We start from the raw sequence: 5803 nt of genomic DNA, 5'->3' as shown, positions 1-5803 counted from the left end.
TGAGATGCAGTTTCCCTCTTGTTACCCAGGCTGGAGTGCAATGTCGCGATCTCAGCTTATCGCAACCTCCACCTCCTGGGTTGAAGCAATTCTCCTGCCTCAGCCTCCTAAGTAGCTGGGACTACAAGCGTGCGCCACCATGCCCGCTAATTTTTGTATTTTTAGTAGAGACGGGGTTTCACCATGTTGACCAGGATGGTTTCGATCTCTTGACCTCGTGATCCACCTGCCTTGGACTCCCAAAGTGCTGGGACTATAGGCGTGAGCCATCACGCCCGGCCAAATTGTTAGAGTTTTCTATGTATAGAATCATGTCATCAGCAAAGACAGATAACTTCCTCTTTTCCTATTTGGATTTCTTGAAAAAGACATATTTAGTACAATGAATTTGAACATCACCCTTTAGATCCTTTGATCAAGTTGAGTATTCCCTGCCAAAAAAAAAAAAAAAAACCCAAATATCCAATTTGTATTTATTCAATCATTTAAATACTGACACAAAAGAATAAACTTAAAGAAATCCTAAAGTATTACACAGTTATTTTGTTTGTAGTTTTTATTTAATCTGTAAGTTTTCACAATGAAAAAAGTGATACAGAAATCTTCTCAATAATTTGGGAAGTTGTATAAAGAAAAAGTTTTATGTATATAATAGTCTTCAATATAATGAACACATCCCAAATTTACCTTAAATTCACACATGTCCTATTTGTCTTCAGATTGGAAGCACTTGAGATTCAACCTTAGGTCTCTGGTTCTTTCTGTCTAAATTCTCTTCCTATCTCAAGTATATTCTGTTTTTCCCACCGTTTTAGCTTCTCGTCTATCTTGTTTCCTTCTCCTACCAATTGTAGTGTTTACCAAATATTTGTACTTCCAAGAAAACTCTTCACCCCTTTCCCTGGTGGCTTCATTTGTTTTAATGGCTTTAGCAAAGGTGGAAGCAGAGGAAATGAGAGACAAGTGGACATATTGGATTTTAGAAGTAAAATTGACAGAACTTGCTGATGGATTGCATGTGAGAGATTAGAGACAGGGAGAATCAAAGATGATTTCTGTTTCTGGCTTAAGCAGTGGCTTCAGAGACTACTTACTGATAGGGGAAATAATGCAGTAGGAACAAGCTTAGGAATGATTATCAGAATATTTCTTCAGTTAATTCTTATTTACGTTATTTATTATGTTTAAAAGTTAAAACCCAGAAAATACAATACATATTAAATTTCCATATATGAAACTCTGCCCTACCCCACCACTCTTAATACTTTTTTCCCTAGGACAGACATGCAAAAAGTACATCTCCCACTCCATTCCCAACTTGCACTTTTTTCAGGTGAAATCAACAGTTTCCCACAATGAGTTTTAAAGAAATTGGGTGAGTGGGGGATGAAATGGTAGTGTAAAAATTATTTTGCCTTGGGTCTTTCTAAAAAACTAAGACCAATTTTCCTTTCTGTAGAATAGTTGGTTTAAATTAGCTAAAATTCAGTTCACTGGTTTTTCAAAGGCATGGAAGAAGTCCCTTAGGGATGGTAAATATGAGTATCTTCTATTGTTTCTAAAATAAAGAATCTTAACCATTGATCAGGTCAAAGTGAGGTAGTTGGAAGTGGAGAAGAAAACTAAATGACCTGCCTGGTTGCAAACCGGCATGGCCCAAATGGTACTGACATTTTCACTAAGGAAAAAAATAGAGGTTAATTAACTTAGTGGTGTTTCAGTTGAAATGATCAACACTGCCTTAGGCCTAAGGTAAGTTTAATGCTGTTAGCAGCAATTTTGGCCTTCCACTTTACATTGTATCACCTTTGAATGCCTGTAAACAAATTAGGATTGCTTTTTGTGTAGGGCTGTGTAGCTCACATGGATGTATGAAAATGTATTAGGTAGCTGTCTTTAAAGCACTTTAAATGATTTATTCTTTAGCCAAGTTTTCCTAAGGGATACTTTGTCTCTCACACTTCTAATTGCCATCTAGCTAGATGATAAAGAGCAATTTTCAACTAAACACTTAGTGGGTTGTACAAGGTGACTCATAGATCTTTTGCTCTATGCACACAGAACATATACTTACAATTTTCCATCATGAAATTTTGTCTTTTCTAACTAGCATATTTTTTTGGTGACATTTAGATATCATTTTTAGTTTGGAGAAATGGCAGGTATAACTTTGTGGTTGTTAGAAAAAAGTTTCTACTACGGGGGTAGAATAATGTGGTTAAAAGAGTGTAGGTTTTGAAAGAATATTTGGGATTTGACATTTGGCTCTACGATTTACTAGCTAAACAATGTGGCAAATCATTTTACCTGTGGAACTTCAACTTTCTTACTTGTAAAATGAAGATAATCACACTTATCACTCAAAGTTGTTTTTATGACTCAATGAGTAATCCATAGTTCTTGACATCTAGGTGATGCTCAATAAAAAATTCTTTGTTTCCCTCCTTCAAGGTTCATTTTCACTGGTAAATGCACAAGCAGTTGCTCTTAAATCTAGTCTCTTCCTGATTATATAGCTAAAAGTAACCACGTGTCAGAGACCAGATATTTAATTAACAGAAAATAGCCAAGTCAAATGCAGATACATTCCCTTAGATAATTAAATAATCCTTGATTCAGCCTGTTTTAAAAAAACAAAACACTGTGACATTGAAGGTCCCTATTTTTTTCCAAGCTCCCTTTTTGCCTTATTTCCACGTTTTAAATAATTTTATTTAATAGCCTCTTTTTGTGATCATAAATAACCTCAGGAGATCATTCTTGATCACACACACATAAAGCTAGTTTCATGTTTTGTCATGATAGTTCGCATAGTTCAGCAAGTGGTATTAACTGTATACGCTTCCTTGAACATCAGCACTGAGCAACTGCAGAGGCCAAATAATTAAATTCTGTCAGGCAATTTCATTAGGGAATATAGGATTCAATTCTTTAAAAACCTGTGTTATTTTTCTTCTATCCCAAGACTAGAAAACCAAGCCCCCAAAATTCTATCCACCAAGATTACACTGTCATTACTAATAGATTCTGGTGAATTTCTTTGTATTTGAAGTCTCCCAAATACTTTGAGGTCCTTGGCTGGCTAGTAAGTGGTATTGCTCATCACCTGTGAGGCTTTAATCATAAAACAGGTGGTTGTTTTTTTTTTCGAGGGGGGGTGGGCAGTGAAATTTGTAGTCATTGTTTTCATATCTTGCTTCTTAATGATAAGCTTCCCATATTTGATTAAATGTCATTTTGATAAGGACAAGAGGCAGGGAAATACTGGGTAGAAGAGGGCAGTTCCCTGGAAGAGGCCCCACCCTCAAGCCTGGAAACTGCTGCCTAAATGAGAATAATTATTGCTGTTTTACTGCTCGAATGTTGCTTTTCCCAAACCACCCTGGCCTGCCGTGCCCCCTTCCTGTATACCCATAAAAACCCCAAACTCCACTGGCAGAAGAGCAGAGCAGTGCAGCAGAGAAAGAGAGAGAAAAAAAGAAGCATCTGAATGTCAAAGAGGCAGCTGGATGTTAAGAGAGGAGTTTGGCTGGGGATGGCCAAACCCTAGGGGAAGAATATCTTCCTACTCCATCCCATTTTCAGCTCCCTTTCCCACTGAGAGCCACCTCCATCACTCAATAAAACCTCTGAAATTACTGTTGTTCAAGTCTGTGTGACCTGTCTTCCTGGATGCTAGACAAGGACCTGGATACCAAGAGGACAGGGTATAAAAAGCTGTCACCTTGACTCTCCACTGAGCCGGTTAATACGTAGACATCTGTGGATGGCCATTGCTAAAAGAGCATTAATTATAACATACCCCTAGATGCTACTGTGGGGCCGGAGCCCAGAAACACTTGCCCAGGCCCTGGCACCCACTCACCTGCATGCTCCCACTTCCACATGGGGTTTGTGTGGTGGCTGAATAAATGAGCCACACCCATGTCACCATGCCCATGTCAAAAGTCCCGAGAAGGGGTCCAAGGAACTCTCCTATCTCAATTTATTCTCAAATGTGACTCCAGGGTGGGCCTTGTATGATGAGATCAAAATTGAAGACAGTCAAATTCTCTGTTGAGGTGCAATACATATATTTTTTTTTGAGACCGAGTTTCACTCTTTTTGCCCCGGCTGGAGTACAATGGCAGGATCTCTGCTCACTGCAACTTCTGCCTCCCACGTTCAAGTGATTCTTCTGCCTTAGCCTCCTGAGTAGCTGGGATTACAGGTGTGCACCACCATGCCTAGCTAATTTTGTATTTTTACTAGAGATGGGATTTCACCATGTTGGCCAGGCTGATCTTGAACTCCTGACCTCAGGTAATCCACTCACCTTGGCCTCCCAAAGTGTTGGGATTACAGGCGTGAGCCACCGCACCCAGCCACAATACATAATTTTTTAATAAGAATTTGATTAATGTTTTTCACATAAGTAAAAAAAATGCTGTGAACAGTGAGAGCAAAGACAAATATCCCGGGCCTTCCAATTTATTCTGTAATGTGTACAGTCTCAGAAATAAATGTGTAAGTAATAATTTATCTATAAAATTTATCCTTTAATTTGACTACTCTTTTGATCAATTCTTACAATAGTGTTGAGCTAAGAAAAAAATGTCAAGAAAACAATTATTTGGTACCTCTCTGCTTTATAAAGCAAAAGAAAAAAATCTTCATGATTTTCTAGCAGTCTTATGGGAAGCTTCAAAGATGGTTTTATGTGTGAAGAAAATCCTGACATTTTTATTTTTCTGAATTGAGGATGTGATTGTGGGAAAGCAAAACCAAGAGTTACTGCAGTACTTTAGATCACCTATTAATATAGGGTCAGATGTGACTGAGAAATAATAAATTCAGTATCTGTTGATCAAAATTACAATACAATATTTTAAATAACAAGATGATGATGACACAAAAGAAAGGAGTCTTACATTTGCAGCAAATGAGGAACTTTTAAGTTTTTGCTGCTTAATAGTCAAGGGCTTGGAAAAAGTCAGCACAAAATACAGAAAACTGTTTTGATGGAATATGGAATTTCTATGTTGTCAGACCAGATAGAATGTAAAGGAATGAACTTTTCCTACCCTTTGTTAAGAGGAGACCAAACAGTTTGAGACAAACTGTCATTTTAGTACATAGAAAACCAGATTCTAGTTTACATTAATATAGTAGTTAGCAGGAAAGGATTTCTTAGCTCCTTGCCCTCTTTTTTTTTTTTAATGGAATGTATCATGATTCTGTGTGTCATCCTTGTTCAGAGGCCATACTAATCTTCTTGTATCATTCCAATGTTAGTGTATGTGCTGCCTAACTGAACACCTGCCCTATTTCTGTTGTATTTTTTTAAGGCAGGGTCCTCTTTGGTCACCCAGGCTGGAATGCAGTGGCATGCCTATAGTTCATTGCAGCCTCCGTCTCCTGGCCTGCCCTATTTAAAAAACAACCTTACAAATGAAATCGTCAAAATGGAGGGAATGTTGCCAACGTTCAAAAATATTTTATTGCGTCTTTTCCAACTCTTTATTTGCAGTGAGGCAAATAAATTGTTTTCTGCATACTTGCAACTTTCTATATCCAAGATTTGTTTTACACAATTCATTTTCACATTCTAGAAGAACCAAACATTTTAGTTAAGGACGGAAAATATTTTCATTACCTTGCATTCATAGTCATACTTTTCTGCTACTATTGCTTTAGTATAGGTTTGATTACTTATATAAATTCTGACTTTCAAAGTAGCTGATTTCTATTTCATAGATAAAACTGGAAGGGGGTAAAGAAGTATCTATTATATACATTTTAGCAAATTAAGAAAACTCATGAA

General features: G+C 37.3%; 1 non-coding gene across 1 annotated transcript; it reads right to left on the bottom strand.

Moving 5' to 3' along the window:
* Window positions 1–5192: 5192 nt before the first annotated feature.
* LOC119470686 lies at window positions 5193–5298 on the bottom strand. The gene has a single exon (XR_005199626.1). It is a non-coding gene; the product is annotated as a U6 spliceosomal RNA (small nuclear RNA).
* Window positions 5299–5803: the final 505 nt, after the last annotated feature.

This window comes from Cebus imitator, unplaced genomic scaffold (genome assembly GCF_001604975.1).
Source record: "Cebus imitator isolate Cc_AM_T3 unplaced genomic scaffold, Cebus_imitator-1.0 Scaffold37, whole genome shotgun sequence".
Lineage (NCBI taxonomy): Eukaryota > Metazoa > Chordata > Mammalia > Primates > Cebidae > Cebus > Cebus imitator.
This window is presented reverse-complemented; position numbering and strand designations above follow the sequence as displayed.